The sequence below is a fragment of the Lithobates pipiens genome, unplaced genomic scaffold, assembly GCF_037356315.1.
Source record: "Lithobates pipiens isolate NorthernLeopardFrog02 unplaced genomic scaffold, aLitPip1_a1.2 Scaffold_3, whole genome shotgun sequence".
NCBI lineage: Eukaryota > Metazoa > Chordata > Amphibia > Anura > Ranidae > Lithobates > Lithobates pipiens.
The window spans coordinates 120,323,747-120,351,416 of record NW_027507790.1 but is presented as its reverse complement, the minus strand read 5'-3'; positions in this window follow the sequence as shown (position 1 = coordinate 120,351,416).

Genomic DNA, 27,670 nt, shown 5'->3' with positions numbered 1-27,670 from the left:
TGTAGGAGGATTTGTTTCAACTCTGTGTATCACCTGAGGCTAGTCACTTCACTAGGTATACAACCACTTTAAGGCTGCAGTAGAAGCCAGAGATTTAAGCTGGTAGACAGGCCAAATCTGACCATTTATTTTCCTATTTCAGTGAACCACCAACAGGTAAAGTTTTTTGCAAACCCTGCATCGCAGGGAACCTAAACCTTATCCTTAGTTAATAGTTCAAGCCATTTAGGCAAAACTGGTGCGTTTCTTTAAACAGTGTGAACAGCTTAACGCATAATAATCAACTTACAGTAATATAGAACAATTTCAACATACTTACTGGCTATATATGCTGAACTTGCTAAAAAAGTTTTTTGTAAGAAACTAAAAAAAAGGCTATAACATAGCTTTCCCCTAACATAATGTTAGCAAGATAAAGCTGTCAAATAAAACACAATAAGTAATAATTGCTCAATTATATGCTTTAGGCTTTCAGCACTCACAAGCATCAATTGAAACAAACATATTTTGAAGACAGCTTTAAAATGTCAATAGTTTCACTTTTTTCTAAATACATGTCAACACACACATATTTATCCGTTATATGTATTTCCGTTATAAGTGACTCTAAACAGAGGTCACAGGAAGGGAAGATGACGAGTGGCATGTAAGAGAGGGGAGGGGCCTGACGGCCACTCCTGCGTGAGTGGATGGAGGCGTCTCCGCCCGACCAGCTGGTGTAGTGCGCGGTGAGAGAGCGCTCTACCCCGCGGATGAAACCACAGAGAGCCTCCCTCTACCTCCCACCTCGGCCCGCAGGATAAGCGATACAAGCGGCACGTGCCACATGCGACGGGGCTCGGCGCTATATATTGGCAGTGGATTGCTCTGAAGAACTCGCTGGCTGGAACTGAAGCCTTCCCTCCCCCCCCTGTCTACCTGCTCCTGTGTCCTGTGGATTCCAAACCTCGTCAGAAACAGGTCAGACTAAGGCTTACTTGTGTAAAGACATGACAGACTGTGATAGACTGTGATAGTTTGGCCTGTGCCTGTGATGATACGGGTCTGGGGAGAGTGAAATAGACATTAAGAAGCCTCTGCAGAAGTAACGAAAGTGAATAGGGGATCTGATTGGAGAGGTGGAGGATGGAGGATTAGATTAAAGCCCTAGTTAGGGCTACCCTGGCGCCTGTCTTTATCTTCCGGTTACCCTCCTGACATACCCTGTCATATATGCAGAAATCAGAGATTATCTGTGACTTGGAATGCTGAATGCTGAAATCTGAAAACACAGTGTTAAAGAGACTCTGGGTAGTACCTAGGGGAGGGTACTTCTTTTTACTGAAATCAAAGTAATACTGAAACGACAGGATGAGGAGATGAAAAAAAATGGAAATGTTAAGTTTGAAAAAGGGCAGGCATTTGAATTGTAATGTGAGAACAACGTCCTGAGAGCCGAATAATTTGGGAACGGTTCCTCCACCGAGGACTACCCGTATAACAACACGGTAGCGACGGGGAACACCACTTCGATTAAAACCTTAAACCCTAAACCCGTGGATCTTAAGATTTAGCCTGTTGAGAGTGGGATGCGCTAAAGAAAAATAAAGGATATAGTGGCGCATGGACTGAATAAGTTAATTGTAAACCAAGACGCCGCCCCTGAAGGAAGGAGCCATATAAACATTTACGCCCATCCTGGCATATTAGACAAAAAGGGGTGTTTTTTTTTTTTTTTTACTCCAGGATCCGCCCTCTCTCTTTCTCCCCTTTCCTCTTTCCCCCTAAAGAGATAAATAAATCAATATAAAAGAACCCTGGTGAGGAGAAAGATAACAGGGGGAAGATGAGGGGTAGAAACCAAAAAACAAGTGACCCCAAACCCCCAAAAGAGAGTCTTAATACAAGCACGATTCAGAAGTACCTTAAGGAAACATGCGTTAAAAGTCCAGGTCTAGAGAAAAAACAACAGGGGGCAAGGGAGAAGAAGAAAGAGGCAACAAAGTTAGTGGGGGTATCGAGCGATACCTCTGGGGAGGAGATGGACTCAGACCTGGAAGGGAAAGAAAGGGAACAAAGGGACACCTCTCAAATCCCAACGAAAGGTGAAATGCTGGAAATGTTTGCTAAATTCGAAAATACAATTAAAGCAGAGATCTCAGTTGTAAGGGCAGATATGGGCCATTTGTTGAGGAGAGTTGAAGAAACAGAGGAATTAACAGGAAAACAGGCCCGGGAACTACTAGAGCTAAAAATGCAAGTAAAGAAAATGCAAATGAGCCAAAGGGATGTCTTATATAAAATCGAGGAACAGGAAAACCAGAGTCTACGTCAAAATTTGAGAATTAGAGCCTTACCGGAACAGCAGGGCGAAGGTCTAGGGGCGAAAATGAGAAAAATATTTAACCCTATACTAGGAAGAGGGAAAGGAGAGGAAATAGAGATAGACCGGGTGCACAGAGTAAGGAAACCCCCAGGACTGAGGGAAGAAGTACCGAGAGATGTGATCATAAAATTTCACCAGTTTGAGGCCAAAATTAGGATCTGGAGCAAACTTAGAGGAGTGCCCCCGTTGCAGTATGAGGGTACAATGCTACAAGTCTTTACAGACCTCTCCGCAGGCACCCTGGCCCGTAGAAGACAATTAAAACCCCTCTTGGAACAAATGAGACAGTCAAATATAAGATATAGTTGGGGGTTCCCAGCGGCACTACTAGTCCAGAGAGACGGAAGAACAATTAGACTAAAGTTCCTTGATGAATTGGAGGACTTTTGTAACAAACTAGGAATCCCAAACCCCAACATACCCAACGAGCTTAGGGAAGAATACTGAAAATGGACGTTGGAAGAGGGGAGGGATTTTCTGTTGATTTTTGCTCCCATGCTCTTTTTTTTCCTGTTTTCTTTTTCTTTTTTTCTTTTTCTTTTTACTCCTGTTTTTACATGTCTCGGTCTTCGGGGGGAGTGGTGGGGGTGGGGGGAGAGGTGGAGGGATGAGTGGGGGAGGCGGATTGGTGGAGGGATCGGGTGGGGATTAGGCTCGACCACTCTTTATCTATTAGGAGTGCCCCCCCCCCTGAAAAGGGGAGGGGGCCTAGACGCAGGAAGCCGTGGCCAGAGTCACACCCTAGCAGGTAATGTTGGCAGAACGGAGCGGGTCTCCAACTGTCAAGTAGAGGCCAGGTTTAGGCCAGGGGATGGGGGGGTGGGAGATGGGGGGAGGGAGGGGAGAGTGAGAATGTTCCTTGCAGAAACTAACAAAAAAAAGGCTCAAATAATAGACAGAACCGAGGAAGTAGGTCATGTAAGCTTTGGGGAAATCACAGATGACAGAGGTAAAAATTATGTCGTATAACGTTAAAGGTCTAAACTCCCTGGATAAGAGGTATAAATTACTAAAGGAATTGCAGCAATATAAAGCAGAAGTGGTGTTCCTGCAGGAGACCCACTTAACGGAAGAAACAAACGTTAAGTTATACTCAGATAATTTCCCGAATTGGTTTTATGGGGATTCCCCCATAAGGAGGGCCAAGGGAGTAGCAATTGGGTTTGAGAAACGAACAAGGTTTACTTTGCTTGATAGGGAGACTGACTCAGAGGGCCGATATCTGTTTCTGAAGGGACATCTAGGGGACAGGATCGTCACCTTTGCAAACGTATATTGTCCAAATAGAAATCCCATAAGATACTTACAACAAACTTTAGGGAAACTAGCAGACTTTAAATTGGGTGAAGTAGTTCTGGCCGGAGACTTAAATTTCTGCATGGATCCGACTTGGGACAGTACGTGGGGACAAATAAGAAATTATTGAAAATTATCAAACTCCGGATGAGACAATATCAATTGATGGCTGTATGGAGGTTACAACATGATAAAACAAAAGATTATACCTTTTTCTCCCCTTTGCACGGAACGCACTCCAGGCTAGATTACATAATGATTGAACACAGACTGTTGGATTTATTGACGGAAACCAAGATTGGTATAGCATCTCTATCTGATCACTGCCCGGTGTCAATGAAGATGAGGATACCGGGAATACATAGACAACCGTTCACTTGGCGACTAAACGAGAGCCTTCTACAGGATGAGAAAGCCGCAGAGATAATTCAGAAAGAAATAGAATTCTATTTCTCGGTCAATGACACAGGTGAAACTACGGGCGCCTCCCTTTGGGAGGGGCATAAAGTATATGTAAGAGGTATCCTCATCTTCTTGGGCACAAGAATAAAAAAAGATAGAACAGAGAAAAGGGAAAAATTGATTAAAGAGTTCCACAGATTGGAGCAGGAGCATAAAAAACAAAAGGGTTATCAGCAGGAATTATATCACCTGCTAGTTAATAAGAGAGAGGAACTTAAAGACATGGGGGACCTGGAAGTAAGGAGGACACTGGAGGGGAGAGCTAGGGAGAGATATTACTGGGGAAATAAAATAGGAAATCACCTAGCGAGACAGCTGAAAGGGAAGAGAGTGATTAATTTTATAGATAAAATTCAGGATAAGAACGGGAAGATTGTTTATACAACTAAGGAGATAGCGGAGGCGTTTAAGCAATGGAACGGGAAAAAGGAAAAAATCTAAGAATTTCTGAATAAAGCGAAACTGCCGCTGCTAAAAGAAAGTGATAGGGACTATATAGACAGACCCATAACAGAAGAAGAAATTTATAACGCTTTAAAAGAATCAGCTCCTGGTAAAAGTCCGGGACCAGACGGGTATACGAGATACTATTTTAAAAAATACAAGGAGATCTTAGTCCCTAAGCTCTGTCAATACATGAACGGCCTAGATACAAAATTTGAAATGGGGAGTGAGGCTCTGCGGGCCTCAATTGCGGTGCTACCGAAGGAGGGTAGGGACAGCGCACTTTGTTCCAGCTATAGACCGATAGCTTTACTGAACGCCGACACCAAATTGTATGCTAAGGTGTTGGCGGCCAGATTAAAGGAAAAGATGACCGAATTGGTGCACCCAGACCAAGTCAGTTTTATACCCGAAAGAGAAGGTAGGGACAATGGTGTGCGGTCGTTACTCCTTCTTCAGGCTTTAAAAAAGAATGGGTCCCCAGGTCTATTCCTGTCGATGGATGCGGAGAAAGCATAGTTTCATAGTTTCATAGTTAGTAAGGTTGAATAAAGACACCAGCCCATCCAGTTCAACCTGAGTGAGTGTCTACAATTATCCCTATCCCTGTACAGTACATTGCACACTCACATCAGTCCCTACCCTCAAGGAGCCACAATCCAAGGTCCCCATTCATATACTATGGCCAATTTTGGACAGAAGGCAATTAACCTACCTGCATGTCTTTGGAGTGTGGGAGGAAACCGGAGTACCCGGAGGAAACCCACGCAGACACAGGGAGAACATGCAAACTCCAGGCAGGTAGTGTCGTGGTTGGGATTCGAACCAGCGACCCTTTTTACTGCTAGTTGAGAGTGCTAACCACTACACCACTGTGCTGCCCATACATTTGACAGGGTAGACTGGGGACTCATGATAGACACTCTGGAAGCAATGGGTTTTGGGCCTAGAATGATCCGATGGATCAAAGTACTGTATAAATACCCACAGGCCTCGGTAAAGGTAAACGGAGAATCATCCTCACAATTTCAAATGGCAAACGGTGCCCACTGTCGCCTCTCTTATTTGTACTGTCTATGGAACCGTTACTGTCAACTATCCGTTATAACCCGGATATAGCAGGGATCAGGGTGAGAAAAGATGAGCACAAACTCGCAGCATACGCGGACTATGTGCTATTTTATATTAGTAACCCTCGGATTACGATCCCAAATTTGCTGGGGACGCTGGAAAAATTTGGTGAAATTTCCAACTTGAAAATAAATCTCAGCAAATCCGGAATCTTAAACATTAACATTAGTAGACAGGAACAGGCGAGGCTCACAATGGAGTTTTGCTTCCCTTGGCATAAGGAGATTAAATACCTGGGAGTTTATCTCTCTGATACCATTAGGAAAATATATGTGACGAACTATATCCCACTATTAGATGATATAAAAAGAGAAATAAAAAAAATTTCAACATGCCCTCTCTCTTGGATAGGGAGGATTAATGCGGTTAAAATGGTACTGGTTCCAAAGATTTTGTACAAGTTTCAAATGTTGCCCATCTCGCTCCCCCAGGCCTTCTTTAAGACTTTAAAAGGACTAATTTCAAAGTATATATGGCAACACAAAAAACCAAGAATTGCTTTTGCGGTGTTAAGCAGGGGGAAAAAACTGTGGGGATTGGCAGTCCCGGACCTTAAAAAATACTACAATGAGGTGGCCCTGGTGGAATGGGCGAAAGAGGTAAACGATAAGAGGTGGGTTAGTTTAGAAAACGCATTGAGCCTAAGCACAATTAGGACAAATAATATGGAACCCTCCACAATATAGGCAAATAGGCATAAACACACACGAGATAACACACCGGGGAAGCAGGAGGTGGGGGGGAAATGGATAATAAAAGAAAACGCACAAGTAAAAGATATATTGATTAAAGGTAAATTAGCCTCCTTTCAAACACTGAGCACAGACACCGATCTCATAAGGATTGATGCCTGGCGGTATCTGCAACTAAGTCATTTTATCGCTAAACTACCTCAATCAATGCGAAGCAAGCAAGATTACAGGCCCCTGGAAAGGCTCTGTTTGAGAGAAAAATAAAAACATAACATAGCCCGAATATAAATATTGTTATCAGAAGGGGAAGGATTGGAGGGTCCGCCTTACATCAGAAAATGGGAACGTGATCTAGGGTCACAGTGTAGTGCACAGAATAGGGAAAAATATTTAAATTAATTCACCATTTGGGGGTAGATAATAAGACTATAGAGATGAATTATAAGTGCCTTGCAAGGTGGTATGCGACTCCAGACAAAGTGGGTAGATATGTAAAAGAGCAATCCTCAAATTGTTGGCGAGGGTGCAAAAAAACAGGGACAATGGCCCACATATGGTGGCACTGCCCCATTATTAAAAAATACTGGAGGGAAGTTTTAGACTTAATAAAGGTCGTAACAAACAAGGAAATAACAGAAGACCCGTGGACCGTTTTGTTCCATGGGACAGATGAACCAGTAAAGCAATATAAAACCTCTGCTATCCCCATCATGCTTGATGCCGCCAAAAGCTTAATTCCAAAAAAATGGAGGGAGACGGAGAGTCCCAAAATACGGGACTGGATATTCAGAGTAAATGAGATTTAAAATCTGGAAAGACCTAGAGAAGGGGGAGAGGAAACAGTAGTTGGAGAGGGCTCATTAGATAAATGGACATCATGGAAAGAATTCAAAAAATCATGGAGATACGTAGAGGAAATTACAAAATAAGATGGAATAAAAAAAAAATAATACCTAGGGAGAAAAGGACAACCCAACTATGAACCTCGAGATTTTCTGCAGGGAAGAGAAGTGGATGGGTGGGGGGGGGGGGGGGGGAGGGGACAAGGTGGAGGGGTTACAAGGGATTAGTGTGGTATGTATAATCATTAAGATGTTGAGAAATGTCGGAAAATGTGAAATAATGCATTTTATATTGTAACTGAAAAAGTAATCCAAATAAAGAATAAAAAAAAATAAGTGACTCTAAAAGTCTAATAAAAATGCTACTAAAACTGTGGTTTGAGAACGATGATGTTTATTTTCTTATATGCTGCTGCTGTATTTATTTTAGCTCAGCTTGCATTTTCTTATAAAAGTACCTCATCTCACACTGGTAAATAACAACAATGGTTTAGATGTTCTGCAATAATTGTATGTAAAGCCATAACTTTTTTTTTTTGATTAGAAAAACAGTTTGTACTGCTTTCTGAGTGCCCTCTGATCAGACTAACCCTCACTATTTGAACTGGTAACTATTATCATTTGCAGAGTGATAAGTTAAGTGATCAATTAACTAAATCTTCCCATGAGGATAGTAAAATGACATTTACAAAGAAATGCTATTCAAATATATATATATATATATATATATATATATATATATATATATATACATACATACATACATACATATATATATATATATATATATATATATATATATGTGTGTATATATGTATATATATATATATATATATATATATATATATATATATATATATATATATATATACATATATACACACATATATATATATATATATATATATATATATGTATGTATATATATATATATATATATATATATATATATATATATATATATATATATATATATGTATGTATATATATATATATATATATATATATATATACCACACCTTTTTAGTGAGGTTGGAATCAAAACTGTTCATTAAAAACACGTGTTTTCCTGTGGAACTATAAGACAAAAAACAACTTTTAGACCAGCCTTATTGATGCTATTTTTATATTCTACATTTTGACATTGTTTTTGTAATATTTTGCTATGTTTATTATTAAATCAATTTTGAGTTTTTACACGAGAACTGAATGGATTTTCTTGGAACTTTCCTCATCAATATGAATTATTGATATATTGTTATTAATATAGTAATAACTCAAAGTATTTAAATTTATTTCAGAGCACTAGTCTAAAAGATGGTGGTAGTGACTCTGTGATCATATTTAGAACAGCCATTTGTGGAGTAAGGGTGATGTGGAAGCGACATATATCCTGGATTAAAGTTTCTACTTCTTTCTATAGACTTGTCAAGGCTGGGCATGACCACAACATATGAAACAGGGTACCTGTGTGGTTACAATTTCTCCAACAGAGAAGTGACATTTGTTTGTAAATTGGCCAATCTTTGTGGTGTTAAATACCATCTTAGCATTATTTTGTTTGTTAGTTCCCATAAGGAAGTGCAACATGTAGCTTTGTATATTGATTTTAAGGCTTTTTGCCATTGCTGATCAGAATAGTGTGATTGTAGATCCTCTTCCCAATCTTTATACGGTTTAGATATATGGAATACCAGTTTTTCTTGTAGTGTAGAATATATTAGTGAAGTACCTTTTGTATATATGTTGTTTGAGAAATAGAAATTCCATAGTCTGGTAGACAATGCCTCTTCTAGGTGGATATGTGATGGTAGACATTTTTGAATTCTATAGTAGTTGAAATAGACAGTGGTGAGTGCTTTTTATTTTGAGTTATAGATTTGTGTATTATCTTGTCCCTGAGTTCAGATGTGCTTGTTGCCTGTTCTAATATCCATTTTGGTAAGATTAGATCAGGCGACACTAATTGGAGGGTGTGTAGAGGCATTTGTAGATGCTTGGTGGTAAGTGTGGACCATTTGGTGTAATGTAGAATTTTCCATGCTTTGACTGAGGCTTGAATAGTCGGAGAGTACAGGTGTAGACATTTTTTTTTTGTTTTAATTTCTTTATTGAGAAAAGCCAAAAGGTAATGTACAGTAACTCGAAATACAAATACAATTGGTAGTTAACATCAAGATTAAGGGTAGGAATTTTCAGTACAAAAACTGTACGATTAAGTGTAGCCTTGGTCCCTTGTATGCTCCCAAAGAAGAGAGCCTAGAAGGGAGGAAAGATAAAAGGAAAATTCTATATGAGTAAGGGGGAGGGGGGAGAAGGCAGGTAGGGAACAGAAAAGGAGATGGGGTGTTAGTAGGTTACTGTTCATTGTTATGAGGTGTAGTGTAGCAATAGGCCTGTCATTAGACAGCCCCTGGTGGCTCCGTTCTTTCCAGGTGATTGTCAGGAACCATGAAACAGACAGAGACAGAAGTAAATTCTAATCACTTGTTTATTAATTAAAAAAAAAGATAAATAGGAAAAAGCGTAGTCAAGCAAGCCAGAGTCCAGTAGCCAGATCGGGTAGTCAGCCAGTCCAAAGTTCATAAACCAGATCGGGTAATCAGCCAGTCCAGACGTCAGGGATCCACGGAGAGCAACTGCAAGCAGGGTGGAAGCCAGGAGGTATATTAGCAAGCCAGTCTTGAAACAACAGCAGGAGATGGTTCCTAGTGATGTGACCAAACGTGAAGGCAAAGGAGAAATGAGCAGGAAGACTTTATATAGGCAGGCCAGACGAGCATCATTGGGAACAGCTGGTAACTGAAGAGAGAGAAGAGAGCTGGCAATTAGCCGACAGCTGAGCGGCCAGCCCAGAGGAGGAAGGGCTAAGCCAGCCCTGACAGTGATAAGCCATCATAGATGAGGCCTGGTAAATTGGTTAAGGACAAGGCAGGGCCCTACGATCTAATAGAAACAGACAATTTTTAAGGTTCCTGCCTGGTGTCATGATGTTTTTGATGTTTCCCCATAATGTATTTGGATGTGTAGTTGTCCAGTCTTTCATTTGTGACAGTATGGTGGCTAGGTAATAATCTTTTGTCAATGTACCCGATTCCTCCTGCTAGTCTGTGTTTATTAATTTTTGAATGACTACTTCTTGTTTTTTTGCCCTGCCATACATAATTGTGTACAATAGATTGAAGAGACTTGATATATGAATTTTTTAGTGGTATAGGTAATGTGCAGAATATGTATAGTATTCTGGGAAGTATGATTTTAAAGGCTGCCAAGCTGCCAGACCATGAAAACTCGTATATAAAAAGTTTGGCTGTTTCTCTGATAAGCATTTGCTTAGCTTCAATGTAGTTATTACTGAATAGCCCTTTTGTAGATTTAGTAAGTGTAATTCCCAGATAAGATATTCCCATGTCTGCCCATGAGTATGTATACAAGTTGCGTAATGTGTTGCTGGTTATAGTATCTAGTCCTAAGTCTAAAATATATTACTTATTTTCATTAACTTTATAATATGAAATGGCACTAAATCTTTGTAACACAGATTGAACCGAAGCCAGAGAGGACACAGGGTTGGTGATCATCATTATCACATTGTCAGCAAACAGATTCGTTCTGATATGTTCCGCCAGGGGTTCCATTAATAGATTGAAAATGAGTGGTGATAGAGGACAGCCCTGATGGGTGCCATTAGTGATTGGGCATGATTTAGAGATCAACTCAGACGTTTATACTTGGGCTGATGGTGATGAGTACAAAGCTATTATAGCAGAGAAGATGTGGCCTTGGAATCCAAATTTATAAAGTAATGCTTTTAGATATGACCAGAGAACTCTATTGAACGCTTTCTCTGCGTCCAGAGATAGGAGCAGAGAAGGTGTTTGAGTGATCTCAGCATTGTGGATTATATTGATGATTCTGCAAGTTGCGTCAAAAATTTGCCTCCCTTTCCTGAAACCAGATTGATCCGGATGGATCAGTGAGGGCATAATGTTTACTAATCTGGTCACTATAAGTTTGGCATACATTTTTGTGTCTATATTTAGAAGTGAAATAGGTCTAAAGTTTTGCAGTGATGTAGGGTCCTTACCTGGCTTTGGTAGTATGATTATTAGCGCATTGAGCCTTTCTTTTGGGAGAGAAGAGGAGGAGGCAGCATCATTGCACATTTGAGATAAAAAGGTGCTAGAATTGTGCGGAATTGTTTGTAGTATTCCCCAGTTAGACCATCTGGTCCAGGGAATTTGTTGGATGGTAGGGTTCAGGCGATACCTAGAATTTCTATAGGGGTAAATGGGGCATTCAATTTTGAGATTTTTTCCTGGGATAACTTGGGTAAACTAATTTCATGTAACAAGGTGTCTAAGTCTTCTATGGATGGTTGGGCAGTGGTAGATTAATCTTTTAGGTTATATAGCGCTTGGTAGTAATGACTAAATGTGTCAGCTATGCCTCGAGTGTCCATAAGTTTTTGTTTTGTGGTGGAATAGGTGTGGGATTTTGGTTTCAATGTGGTGCCCTTTGATTCTAAGTGCCATGGCTTTCCCTGCTTTATTCCCTGTGGAATAGTGTTTAGCTTTGAAATGTTTTTGGGCTTGTCATACGATTCTAGTAATGTATTTCTTAGTTCTTCTCTGAGGAGTACTAATTTTTCTTTCAGTTTGGGTTCGGGGCTTTTTTGGTTCTGGTCTTCTATTATTTCAATGTTGGATGTGAGGGTGTCTAGATGCTGTTATTTCTTTATCTTTTCTCTAGCACTTAACTGAATAATAATCCCTCTAATGAAAACTTTGTGGGCGTTCCAAAAAATTGTATTGTTAGACAGTTCAATGGTTATTTATATGGGTGCATGATCTGACCATGTAATTGTGGCTATAGAAGATTCTGATATTTTAGGTAATGTCCATTTGTCCACTGGAAAGTAATCAATTTGGGTATGTGAATTGTGTCGATGTGAAAATAAAGAATAGTCTCGTTCGGTGGTGTGATAGCATCTCCAGATGTCGTACAAGTCATTGTTTCTTATGAAAGTCCCCATAGGTTAAGTGAGTCTGGTATTGCGGGAAGATGTGTCAATAGAGTTGTCCGGTACAATATTGAAATCACCATACACAATAAGGCAACCTTGGCAGAATTTGGTGAGCTTTTTTATTAGTTTAGAGAGGAGCCTGATTTGACATTTTGGTGTTGGGTGTATACACGTTAACAATGGTGTATTTGGCCGAACAGGCAAAAAATTTGGAAGAACACACGAACATCATTAAAGTCTATGGGACACCAACATGAAAAATCAAAAGTTATATGCAAGTTATTGTCATAAAAAGTGTTTGGGAACCTGGGTCCTGCCCCAGGGGACATGCATCAATGCTATTTTTTTTTTTAAATGGCCGTTCTTTTGGGATCAGTGATTTTTTTAATGCTTAAAGTGAAACAATAAAAATGAAATATTCCTTTAAATATCGTGTCTAGGGGTGTCTATAGTATGCCTGTAAAGTGGAACATTTTTCCTGTGTTTAGAACAGTACCACAGCAAAATGACATTTCTAAAGGATAAAATGTAGGGTTTTTCTTTTTTTTTTTTCGACTCATCTGCGTCGGGATAGAAGATGAATGGACATCGTTGGACATTTTTATTTTTTTAATCTTTTAATAAAGGACTTGTCTGAAGCTGTTACTTTTTTGTGAAATGGTAGCGGTACAATGTACCCCATTACCATTTCACATGGCGAGCAGGATCTGGGGGTTCCCTTGTTAAAGGGGCTTCCAGATTCCAATAAGCCCCCGCCCACATACTCCCACAACCACCGGGCAAGGGCTGTGGGGATGAGGCCCTTGTCCTCATCAACATGGGGAAAAGGTGCTTTGAAGTTAGACCCCAAAGCACCCTCCCTATGTTGAGGGCATGTGGCCTGGTATGGTTTAGGAGGCGGGCGCTCACTCTCGTCCCCCCTTTTCCTGTGGCCTGTCAGGTTGTGTGCTCAGATAAGGGTTTGGTATGGATTTTGGGGGCCGTGTGCCATTGTTTTTAATTAAATTTGGCGTAGGGTTCCCCTTAATATTCATACCAGACCAAAAGGGCCTGGTAATGTACTGGGGGGACCCCATGGAATTTTTTTCCTGAGTGAGTTTTACCTATATTGCCGAGACTCAATAATTCATTACAGCGGCGATCAGTTTTAAATAACAATTCTATACTTTACAAATGTCATTTTGCTGGGGTACTGTTCTAAACACGGAAAAAAATGCGTAATTTTACAGGCATACTATAGACACTCCCAGGAATATTTCATTTTTATTGTTTCATTTTAAGCATTAAAATAATCACTGCTACCGAAAAAAGAAAACATTTGCATTGATACATGTTTCAAAATTTTCCCGAACAATGCATATTGTTCGGTGTTTGCCCAAGCATCCAAACAACCAAAGTTTGGCCCAAACTTATGCTAGGGTCGAACCTTTTGCCAATCCCTAGTCCTGGTCATGAAAGAAATTAATTCTCATCAGCACATCATGGAGTATGTCTGCTGAGAGGTGTGGTTGCTTGGGGATGCAGTTTTTACAATCTATTATAGCTTCCATAAGTCAGGCAACATCATGGAAATCAACTTTCTTGCATATGTGTTAAGATCATGCGGCATGGCATTTTTAGGTATGCCTCTGTTCTTTACATTACTATGATACGACCTGTCTTCGAGGTCCGCCATTTTGGCTTTCATCCACGGTTGTTCTAGGTGGGTATGATCATGGCGTCTACTAGATCATTAACCATTTCAGTCATATCACCTACTTGGCTTTCAATATGGTGAACCTTCTGCCCCATATAGTGCATTTGTGATGAGAATTTGGTAAACACGGAGGCAATGTCATTATGAAGGAACTCTGCAGAGAGATGAGCATCTCTTTCATGGTGGTGTCTAACACAGGCTGATTTATGGTGGGTTAGGCTGCTAAGGGGGATGGATGGGCTGGAATGAAATCTGATACAGGGCTCACCTCACGGCCGGTCGGATATGAATCCAGTTGCATTTGCGCTTTTGTTGGGCTGTTACTGGCCAATGATGATATGGAGGAAGGAGAAGCATCTATGGAGTGATTTTGTGTGGATATTTCATGTCCCTCCACATCTGGAAGGTCTGTGTAAGCTGCTGCTGATCCATGTGCAAAGCCCCGGGTGCCATCTTGGATTCCTGTGCCCGGTGGCTGTGAGAAGTAATCTGTCAGTTTCTTTGGCTGACGGTATTCTTTTTGTTTGCGGGTCTGGTCGGACATGCTGGAGGTGTGTGCCAGTTCCCCGGTGTGTTGATCTGTCACAGTGAGCTGTCTGAATATGTATGGTATTCCGATTAGTGCAGGAGCTGAGATATGAGACGTCCATCTTGTTCGGTGGTTAGCCACGCCCTCTCCTTCATTCTGATTGTTAATAAACTGACCAGGAATTCTCTTTATATATACCAGAACCTCATCTTATAAATATAAAAAATTGTGCTGCCCCAATCATTCTGAAAAATGTTCCCTTCTTTTATATAGCTGATGACAGCTCAAGCAGCGGTCATTTGGCTTATGCCGCATACACATGATCGGAATTTCCAATAATAAATGTTCAATGTGAGCGGCTCAATGTGTGTAGTCTCCATCGGACATTTTTTGTCAGAATTTCCGACCAACAAAATTTGATAGCTGGTTCTCAAATTTTCCGCAAAATCCATTGTCGTAAATTCCGAGTGTGTGTACACAGTTTTGACACATACAATTCTACTCATGCTCTGAATCAAGTATGAGACAGAAGTGCTTGGTCTGGTGAAAATAGCATTCTTAATGGAGATAGCACATTCATCACACTGCAACATTTTCTAATCTTTTATTGCAGCTCATTCTCTTCTTTAGAATTCTAGAATAATGAAGTCGTTTTACTGCTGATATTCACACAGATTTCTGACAAACTGATTTCTTTATTATTTTTCATGATCTCATAAATAATCTTTTTTTTTGCCAGATCTCCAGAATAACTTTTTTTTTATAGTGATCTACTTTTTTTATCAAGATCTCCTGTTTTTTTTCTTTTTTTTTATAGTGATCTCCATAATATTTTTTCAGGTTTTGTGTGTCAAGTTACTACAACACCATTATTAGCTTGTATTTTTTAACCTCTAAGAAATTGGTTGATGTTGGTGTCCCTTGTTAATTTCACATTGTCTTTTTGAAATGTACCTGCCTACTCACAAACAAACTGTCCTTTTTGAACTAAAACACATAGCCAAGTATTTGTGAAAATAAACTATACATTTATTAAGGGTAATAACAAAATAAACAGGAAGGCAACGCTGGGTAAACTGGTGAAATTGGAGAAGCCTTTGTACCCCAGGGCACACATCAACTATTTGACAGGCAAAATTGGTAGCCTGAGGAGTTCATTTAATAGGGAGAACAATACTGTCCTGGACTCCAAGAGATTGGGAGCAGCAACAGGTGACCTGTATGTCCTGAGGCTGTGGTTTTACAATAGCCTGCATCTTTTGTCAGACCAGACTGAACCCAGACCTTCACTCTCTTGTCTTCCTTCCACGCTTCCCTTCATGCTTGCTTCCAAGCTGTGGCTCTGGTGTTGGAGTTGTGGCAGTAGGTGGAGGAGGTGGAGGAGGAGAAGGATCGTCCAACTCACACAGGTGGGTTTTGCTTGTGAGTTCGCCCCTAAATCCCTTATTTAGGGCAAGATAGATCACTTACTCACAAAAGAGGCATTGGCCCACCTCCATTTCCTGAATTTTGCTGGCTACCATGCAGGCATAGGCCTTTTGAAGATTGGGGGTGGTTTTGAAGGCCGCAGTAGCCTCCCGATTCAAAGAAAGTACTGACTCCTCCACATTCTTCCCCTTCCTGGTACTTTTTATTGGAAGGTGGAGAGGAGGAACCTTTGATTTGGTCAAGCTACTGGGCCCAGCCACCTCCTGGCTGCCATTTTCCCCCGCCACCTCCTAGCTGCCACTTTCCACAGTCTCCTCCTGGCTGAGGCTTTCCTGTGTATGAAAATGGGACATATATTTAGTTTATTGTCCATCAATCAAATACAATTTTGAGAAATATGCTAAACAAAGCTATACCTGACTCAAGCTGGACTTCTGAAGCCTCATCTGAGGTGGAAGGAAGAGTGGAAGAAAGGGTTGAGAGTGATGGCCTAATTTCAGTCTGGTCTGACAAAAACCGCAATCTGTCATAGTACCACAGCCTGGGGACATAAACGTCATCTGCTGCTGCTCCTGATCTCATGGAATCCTGGACCTTCTTGCTCTCCCTATTATATGTGCTCCCCAGGCCGCCAATATAGGCCTTCAAATAGTTGATGTTTGCCGTGGGGATCTGTGGCTTCACCAATTCCAGCATTTGACCCAGAGCTACCTGCATTTTCCTTATGTTAGTATAAAAGGGATGTTTCACCTGCCACAGACAGTGCAGCACTCTGTTCATATCAATGAATTGGGGGAGGAAGTTGTGTTCATTGAATCGGTCCATTTTCTCTGCAAGACACAACACAAGACAAACCCTAATGTCAGGCTAAACTCTCCTAATCTTGTCCAAATATAGGCTTCAATCTAGAAGCAGTATAGACCACTGATGCCCCAAGTTCAAATTGTACCTTCATAATCACGATCGGTGCTTACGCTACTCTGTCCTCCACTTATAGATCATCGAAGGGGACGCACGGGTGTTGCATTTTATATACCCTGCACATGCGTAAAACTCCGCCTGCCCCTGACCTTCTTTCTAGTATATTCCCTGCCCCTTCTCTTTCGTTGCAGTGGGAGAGCACATGGTGAAGAAAGTGCAAGTGTGTGCAGAGGAGAGCAGCAACAAGGACGATGAGGAAAACCCAGAGCCACAAACATCCTGATCCAGGATATTTAAGGCCTCTAATATGTCCTTTGGTGAGATGGTGGAGATGGTGGACATCTTGAAGAGGGTCGACTATGACTGAAAGCATGGACTTTACCCAAACCCAAATGTGAGAAAGGCCAATATCATGGCTAAAGTTATGAAAAGTCTGCAGAAGAATTTTGGGGTATGGAAATTAAAGGATCAACTGAGGAAACAATGGCTTTCACAGGGGCAACATCACCCCATCTGATGAAGGCAATAGCAACACAGTTTGAACATACTAATGTCCGATATTGCCTTCACTTTGTCAAAGTTGAAATTTGTTGAAATTTGTAAGTTCCTGAGTTGTGTATGTTTATATATGTTTGGTTTTAAACATGCCTGTTTAACCCAAAAAAAAGGCATTTGTACTGTCAAACCTAAAAATGTTATATAACAAATATGTTGGTTTCTTCAAAAACCCTTTTATAACGCACATGCGAATGTGCTTTGAGTAAAATGTTTTTGTAGCGGCCACCACGCTTGCTAGGCAGCCTTGATTTGTTGAGTTTACCAGTTACCTTCTCTCGGCCTGCACTTCCACATCTTCCACCTGGGGGTTCCCAGGGTTGATACCCAACGACTTGAACACTGACACAGATGAAGTCCTTTAACAAAGGTTTTATTTTGCAGTGGTAACAACCAATAACACAGTCTCTTGTGGGAACAGAGGACACGGGTGAAGAACTCAGGCACCTTGAACTGCGGGTCTAGCAAAGTCTCCAATTCCACCCAGAGAGTAGCCACTCGCAGCTGGGTACCTCAAGGCTGAACAGATCTCTAGCCAGAGATCATGGCAGTCAGCAATTGACTCAAAACTTGAAACAGTCCTGTGAACGTGGACGAGTTGTAACTAAAGGTGAACAGGAACCTTTTCCTCAGTACCTGGAATGTTTCCCGTCTCCTCAATGGTACTGGAAAAGCGTGAATTTGTCAATGTCCTTCCCAACTCAGTAACCAGGCACTTCCCAGGATGCCACTTGCCGGCCCTCCTCTGAAGAGTCCTCCACCAATAACTTCCACGAGCTAATGTACCTCTCCAAGCCAAGAGCACACCTGGACACCTTGAATCCTCCCTCAGTTACTGCGCCTTGGACCAGCCGGGTCCGAGACTGGGGAACAGACGGATCCCTACCCCAGACCAGGCAGGTCAGGGGCCTTCAACAGGAACATGTTGCGGGGGGTCGAACACCCCGTGACTCCTCACGGGGCTACCCCGGTCCTGGAACCAGAACAGACCACACGGGTCTCATGAACTCCTCTCCCTGAACACATGACACACACCTCTTAAGTACCCCTTCCCAGACTCCTCAGCAGGCCCTGGCACTTCCACTGATTGGTTCTGAGAAGAAGAAGACTGATTCTTAAACATCCAACCAAGCCTGGCTCTGGCCTGTCATGTGCACCTCACCGCTCACATGACCAGGCAGAACTTCCAAACACAACCTGGCCAGACTGATGTTAAAGCCAACCTATGTAATTAACCCTCAGAACCCCTAGTGTTCTGAGGCAAAAAATAAATTTACATGCGTATGACATTTTGTCCAAAATGTCATCCGCTACATTTTCGACTCAACAAAGTGTGTCTTCTTATTTAACTATACTCAATACCAGTTTTTGTAGTAATTTGGTGTTTACAGTGACACAATCTACTACAAGTACACTTTCAAAAAACATTTTCGAAAAACATTTGTGCGACCGTGCGCATGCAAGGCAAGTTTCAGCAAACATCCATCGGAAATAAATCCACGGTTTGGTTGTCGGAATATCCGATCGTGTGTACGCGGCATAAGAGTACCATCGGGATGTTTTGTTTTGTTTTTTATTGGGCAGCAAGCATTGTGATTGAAGATGGGTTTATAACATTAAAGGGAGCTTCCAGATTCTAAAAAGCCTCTCGCCCAGTTTAAAAAAATTAAAAATAAACACACAGAGACCCCTCAAACGGTCCCCCAAAATACATTGCAGACCCTTAGAGGGACCTATGTACTTTAACCACTTAACCACTGGACGCTTAAACACCCTTAATAACCAGACCAATTTTCAGCTTTCAGTGCTCTCACATTTTGAATGACAATTAAACAAATTTTTCTTTGTTTCTGTTATAAAATTTAGCAGATTAGTAATTTTTCTTCATAAATTTTGGCCAAAATTTATACTACTACATATCTTTGGTAAAAATAGGTACAAATTGGTGGATATTATTTGGTTTTTGTGAAAGTTATAGAGTCCACAATGGTGCCAATATCTGAAAATTGATCACACCCAAAAGACTGACAGCCTATCTCATTTCTTGAGACCCTAACATGCCAGAAAAGTACAAATACCCTCCAAATGAACCCTTTTTGGAAAGAAGACATTCCAAGGTATTTATTAAGAGGCATGGTGAGGTTTTTGAGGTTGTCATTTTTTCCTACAATTCTTTGAAATATCAAGATTTTTTTTCCTTTTTTTTTCACAAAATTTTCATATTATCAGGTTATTTCTCACACACAGCATATGCATACCACAAATTACACCCCAAAACACATTCTGCTATTACTCCCGAGTATGGCGATACTACATGTGTGAGACTTTTACACAGCGTGGCCACATACAGAGGCCCAACATGCAGGGAGCGCCATCAGGCGTTCTGGAGCACCCAGGCCAATTCTGACATTTCTCTCCTACATGTAAAGATCATCATTTATTTGCTAGAAAATTACATAGAACCCCAAAACATTATATATTTTTTTTTAGCAAAGACCCTAGAGAATAAAATGGTGGTCATTGCAACTTTTTTTATCACGCACGGTATTTGCGCAGCAATTTTTCGAACACGTTTAAAAAAACAAACTGTTTTGTGCTTAAAAAAACAAAATAGTAAAGTTAGCCCATTTTTTTGCATAATGTGAAAGATGAAGTTACGCTGAGTAAATAGATACCTAATATGTCACCCTTCAAAATTGCACATGCTCGTGGAATGGCGCCAAACATTGCTACTTAAAAATCCCCATAGGCGACACTTTCAATTTTTTTTTACTGGTTACATGTTTCGAGTTACAGAGGAGGTCTAGGGCCAAAATTATTGTTCTCGCTCTAACGTTCGCAGCGATACCTCACATGTGTGGTTTGAACATCGTTTTCATATGTGGGCGGGACTTACATATGCATTCGCTTCTGCATGCGAGCACATGGGGACAGGGGCGCTTTACATTTTTTTTTTCTTTTTATTGTTCCTTTTACTTTATTTATTTTAGTTTGACATTTTTTTCCCCCCAAAAAAATTTTTTGATCACTTTTATTCCTATTACAAGGAATGTAAACATCCCTTGTAATAGGAATAGGCATGACAGGTCCTCTTTACAGTGAGATATAGGGTCAATAAGACCCCACATCTCACCTCTAGGCTGGGAAGCCTGAAATAAAAAAAAAATGGCAGGGTATTGCAGAGTATTGGCAGGGTATTGGGTATTGCAGAGTATTGGCAGGGTATTGGCAGGGTATGGCAGAGTATTGGCAGGGTATTGCAGAGTATTGGCAGGGTATTGGGTATGGCAGAGTATTGACAGGGTATGGCAGAGTATTGGCAGGGTATGGCAGAGTATTGGCAGAGTATTGCAGAGTATTGGCAGGGTATTGCAGAGTATTGGCAGGGTATTGGCAGGGTATGGCAGAGTATTGCAGAGTATTGGCAGGGTATGGCAGAGTATTAAAGAGTATTGGCGGGTATTGCAGAGTATTGGCAGGGTATTGGGTATTGCAGAGTATTGGCGTGTATTGCAGAGTATTGGCGGGTATTGCAGAGTATTGGCAGGGTATTGGGTATTGCAGAGTATTGGCGTGTATTGGCAGAGTATTGGCAGGGTATTGGCAGAGTATTGGCAGGGTATTACAGAGTATTGGCAGGGTATTGCAGAGTATTGGTAGGGTATTGGGTTTTGCAGAGTATTGGCGTGTATTGCAGAGTATTGGGTAATGCAAAGTATTGGCAGGGTATGGCAGAGTATTGGGTAATGCAGAGTATTGGCAGGGTATGGCAGAGTATTGGCAGGGTATTGCAGAGTATTGGGTAATGCAGAGTATTGGCAGGGTATGGCAGAGTATTGGCAGAGTATTGCAGAGTATTGGGTAATGCCGATTATTGGAAGGGTATGGCAGAGTATTGGCAGGGATTGGCAGAGTATTGGCAGGGATTGGCAGGGTATGGCAGAGTATTGCAGAGTATTGGCAGGGGATTAAGGGGTTACATTTCGGTGAGCAGCGATGTGGGCACTGCAGATGCAGCCCACAGCACTGCTGACACTGATCTCTTCCCCCTCCGCTGTACCGATCGGTACAGAGAGGGGGAGGTAGGAACCGGCATCATAACATGACGCCAGTTTGTTTGCAAGTGATCGCTCCGTCATTTGACGGAGCGATCACGTGGTAAACGGCCTCGATGAGCGGCCGTTTACCGTGATCCGTGATGCAGGACCCGGCGGTCACAGATGCTCTCGAGTGTGCGCCCCAGGGGGAGCGCGAGAGCTGAATTCTGGGAGGCCGTTAATTAACGGCCTCTCAGAGTTAGACAACCACCCTGAAGCCGTTAATTGGCTATGGGCCGGTTGTTAAGTGGTTAAAGAAGCTGTCAATGAAATATACTTTGCTAACAATTGTAAACACTTTTTTTCCTTTGTAAATGTCAGTGCTGTTGCAGCACTTCCTGTACCTCACAGAGATGTGACTCTACACAGGAAGTATTATGGCAACCCCGAGACATGGTATTTAACCACTTCCCATTTGGCAACTGTATTAACTAGTTCCCGACCAGCGCACGCATCTCCCCGTTCTGCCTAGCAACTAGTGATGCTGATCTCTGCACCATGTGATTGGAGCAGAGATCAGTGTTCACTAAATGAAAGTCCAGCCCCCAACAGTTAGTAACACACCCCTAGGAACACTTAACCCCTACACTGCCACCCACTGGTTAACCCCTTCACTGCCAGTGTCAATTACACAGGAATCACTGCATTTATATAGCAGTGATTGCTGTATAAATGACAATGGTCCCAAAAATGTGTCAAAAATGTCCGATGTGCCCACCATAATGTCGCAGTCACAATAAAAATTCGCTGATCGCCGCCATTACAAGTAAAAAAAATGTTTTACCAAAAATATGTAGAAGAATACATATTAGCCTAAACTGAGGGAAAAAAATGTTTTTTTTTAAATATTTTTGGGGGATATTTATTATAACAAAAGTTAAAAATAATGCATTTTTTTCAAAATTGTTGCTCTATTTTTGTTTATAGCGCAAAAAATAAAAACCGCAGGGGTGATCAAATACCACCAAAAGAAAGCTCTATTTGTGGGAAAAAAAGGACCTCAATTTTGTTTGGGAGCCACGTCGCATGACCGCGCAATTGTCAGTTAAAGCGACACAGTGCCGAATCGCAAAGATTGGTCTGGTCTTTGGCCAGCAAAATGGTGCGGGCTGAAGTGGTTAAAATGGCTAGCCGGAACAAGCATTGATGTTGGAGCAAATATATAAAGGAAAATAAACCGCGCTTGAGTAAAACAACAAAAAAAGAAATGTACAATACTCTAAACTGAAGGCCGCAGCTATAAGTGAGATACACATACCCAAAAGCAATAGAAAAATTTCAAAAGCTGCGCCAACAAAGAAAATGGTCTATATTTAGCTACCCAAATAAAATAGGAAAATGTAAAAGTTATAAGTAAATATCACATTCGCTATGCATTAAATTAGAAGAATAGCAAATATTGTGATTTCCCAATTGGAGAGGAAGAGAACGAGCAAAGTTCATTAAAAGTCCATAAACAATCCTCAGTTGCGATCCTTTATCAGAACACCACGGTGGTTACACTCACAAAGATGCACACAGGTGCCCGTCACCAGAAAGTGAGTGCGCTTACCAGATGGAAGCTTAATTAAAGCGTTGTATGCAAATCCTCAGTATCCTCCTCCTTATAACTTGTATTCATGGATCAGCTAACCACAGTGAAAGGCAGCATTCACATAAATATGTATCTCATTCAGTGATCCCAAAAAGTGCTATTAATGGCTCCAAAAAAGAAGAGAAAACTTACATAGTATAACACCGTTTGGAAAATTTATTTTAAAACATAGATAATGCACTTATATGGGCATCCATTCAGATACAGCATGCAAAGTAAAACATAGAAAGCCGGCCGGCATTAGGGAGCCCGTCCTCCCCTTCTACAACGTGATGGCGTCACTGCGTGCCTTCCCAGACGCGTTTTGTCATAAATGACGTTGTCAATGGGGAACGGGCAGCACAGCGACGCACCACCTTTTATAACAAAAACAAAAACAAAAACAAACCTTGTTCTGAGATACGAGATACGGTCAGGCGCCACCATTTTGATTGATGGCAAATATCCCTAAACATTGCCCGATTGGCTCCAAAACCAATCGGAAGGGAACCTCCATACCTCATAAACTTTTATGACTAATGGGACGTCCCTACATTGTACGAACAGGTCAGAGGGTCAGTAAAAATATTGACTAATTATGATGTATATTAGCTGACCCGCTTTTATTGAACCAAGAGGGTGAAAAATATAAGTGAATATATACATATTTGAAATAAAAATAAGAAATATAAATATAAATATAAATATGAATATAAAAAATCATGTGAATGTGAATAAATCCAGTGATTATCATAATTGAAATGAATGAAAAATATAATATAAAGATATAAATATAATAATGACCTAATGTTAAAGATGCATAGCTCACATCATTACCAATAACATAATGGCATGCACCAGATCAAATAACTAATTGATACAGTGAATGTGCTTGTGTATTTAATATCGCACACCATGTATCAAACATCAGGTCACTGTGCTAAGTGTATATTATAATGTCATTGGGTCAATAATGTATATACATAGATGGGAGAAAATGAAGAAAAAATTATTATTTATATAATAAATCATATTATCAACATACTTTATCAACATACTTTAAAAAAATAATAATGTGCACTGACAAGACACTTATATATTTATTTTTTTCGAGCTGGGGAAGTGGTTATTTTTGCTGATCGAACTATTCATCGATCATCATGCATTGACATGATAATCACACACATATATATATACATTTTTTTCACATTTATAATAACTATGGCAAATTCTTTTATATATATTTTTAATTTTTTTTTTTTTTTAAGTATGTTGATAATATGATTTATTATATAAATAATATTTTTTTCTTCCTTTTCTCCCATCTATGTATATACATTATTGACCCAATAACACTATAATATACACTTAGCACAGTGACCTGATGTTTGATACATGGTGTGCGATATTAAATACACAAGCACATTCACTTTATCAATTAGTTATTTGATCTGGTGCATGCCATTACGTTATTGGTAATGATGTGAGCTATGCATCTTTAACATTAGGTCACTATTATATTTATATCTTTATATTATATTTTTCATTAATTTCATTTATGATAATCACTGGATTTATTCACATTCACATGATTTTTTATATTCATATTTATATTTATATTTATATTTCTTATTTTTATTTCAAATATGTATATATTCACTTATATTTTTCCCCCTCTTGGTTCAATAAAAGCGGGTCAGCTAATATATATCATAATTAGTCAATATTTTTACTGACCCTCTGACCTGTTTGTACAATGTAGGGACGTCCCATTAGTCATAAAAGTTTATGAGGTATGGAGGTTCCCTTTCCGATTGGTTTTGGAGCCAATCGGGCAATGTTTAGGGATATTTGCCATCAATCAAAATGGTGGCGCCTGACCGGATCTCGCATCTCAGAACAAGGTTTGGTTTTGTTTTTGTTATAAAAGGTGGTGCGTCGCTGTGCTGCCCGTTCCCCATTGACAACGTCATTTATGACAAAACGCGTCTGGGAAGGCACGCAGTGACGCCATCATGTTGTAGAAGGGGAGGACGGGCTCCCGAATGCCGGCCGGCTTTCTATGTTTTACTTTGCATGCTGTATCTGAATGGATGCCCATGTAAGTGCATTATCTATGTTTTAAAATAAATTTAGCAAACAGTGTTATACTATGTGGGTTTCCTCTTCTTTTTTGGAACCATTGATAGCACTTTTTGGGATCGCTGAATGAGATACATATTTATGTGAATGCTGCCTTTCACTGTGGTTAGCTGATCCATGAATACAAGTTATAAGGAGGAGGATACTGAGGATTTGCATACAACGCTTTAATTAAGCTTCCATCGGGTAAGCGCACTCACTTTCTGGTGACAGGCACCTGTGTGCATCTTTGTGAGTGTAACCACCGTGGTGTTCTGATAAAGGATCGCAACTGAGGATTGTTTATGGACTTTTGATGAACTTTGCTCATTCTCTTCCTCTCCAATTGGGAAATCACAATATTTGCTATTCTTCTCATTTAATGCATAGTGAATGTGATATTTACTTATAACTTTTACATTTTCCTATTTTATTTGGGTAGCTAAATATAGACCATTTTCTTTGTTGGCGCAGCTTTTGAAATTTTCTATTGATGTTGGAGAGTGTATATACATGGCATCCTGCATCGGTTGGGAACAGCAATGCAGCTTAACCACAAGGTTTTATATGTAAATGATTCCTAATAGTGCAGCCAGTCACAGTGTCCATAAATTTGATAAGTAGGCAGGAAATTGGATGCATATTTGCCCCTAGAATGCCTAAGGATGCTCCCTGGATTTTGGGCATCTCTATGTGGATAGTTCGACACATGTGGTATTTCCATATTCAAGAGGAGCAGAAGAATGTGAACTGGGGTGTAATTCTATATATGCCAATGCTGTACATTAGCAATATCCTATTAATTCACAACATTGTGTAAAAAAATACTTTTTTATTTTCATTATACATTTTCCAAAAAACTGTGGCAAAAAATGTTCTTTAAAATCTTCAAAAGACTCGCCATGCCTCTGAGATAATATTGATCGGCTTGCTTTCCAAAATGTTGTGATTTGGTGGGGGTTCTGTTGTCCTGGTGCTCCAGGGACTAAAAAAAAAAATTTGATAGTCCAGAAATTAGATGTGTTATGTATGCCCCTAGAATGCCTTGCTTGGATTTTTTGGCCCCTTTATGTGTCTAGACTGTATCTCACACATGTGATATCTCCATACTTAGGAGGAGTAGCAGAATGTGTTTTGGGTTGTAATTATTTTTTTTAAATAATATCTTTTTATAAATGGTCCATTATAATTTTACAATGTAAATTTAGATACATGCATACATACATTATCAAATCGTAAATAAGTAACAAAAAAGAAAAACAAAGAAAAAATGTAATTGTAAGTATGCCTGTGAGAAATAACTTAAAATGGCAACTTTGTGAAACAAAATTCATAATTTTCCCAAAAAATTTAAACATATAAAAGTATTACTGGTAAGTAAAACTCAACATGACTCCTACTAAATAACTTGGACTGCCTACTTCCCTCAAGAAAATAGTCTGTCAGTATTGATCCATTTTCAAATATATACTTAATTTCTAGACTTTATAACTTTAAAACAGACTAAGAAATATACACTTAATTATTTTTTTTCACCAAAAAATGTAGCAGAATATATTGTGGCCTAAATGTATGAAGAAAGAATATTTATTTGCCACGTTTTATAACAGAAACTAAGACAACATTTTTTTTAATCAAATGTTCACTATTTCTTCCCTTTATATAGCAAACAAATAAAAAACTGAGTGGTGATTAAATATTATCTAAAGAATGCTCTATATGTCTCAAAAAATCAAAATAAAATTAATTTGGGTACAGTGTTTTATGACTGAAGACTGAAAAATGGCCTAAAATGGAAGGGTGTGAAGGGGATAAATAATTGGGCATTTTTAATGTTTCACTTTAAGCATTTAAAATCACTAATCCTGACTGAAGGTATGATTGCCATCTCCCCTCACCAGCATTATCACAAGGTGCCTAGCACCCCCAATGTTTGGGTCATGTAGAATGATATGGTTAAAGGGGGCAAAAGCTTGCCAAAAAAAAAAGATATTGTGGGGTTCCTCTCACAATCCATATCCGACCCTTAGGGATTTTGGATGTGGATTTTGAGAGGGACCAATCACAGTTTTTTTTTTTTTTTTTTGCCTGAGGGCCCTCTTAAGATACATGCCAGACCCTTATTCAGGATAAGGGTCTGGTATGGAACACATCAGCTCTCACACCTGTACATCCTTTATGGCAGTGGTCATCAGCCCTGTCCTCAGGGCCCACTAACAGGTCAGGTTTGCAAAATAACTGAAATACATCACAGGTGATATAATTTGCTGCTCAGTGATTACAGTATTCTAGTCTGCACCTCCTCAAGGTAATACACAAAACCTGGCCTGTTAGTGGTCCCTGAGGACAGGGTTAATGACCACTGCTCTATGGAACAGAGAAATGTTTATATTTCTGCTATAGAAATGTTTATTTAGCAATAATGTTGTTGGTAATTAAGATAACAACGTAATATATATCCCGGTGACTGCTGTCTTTTCACTTTGACAGCT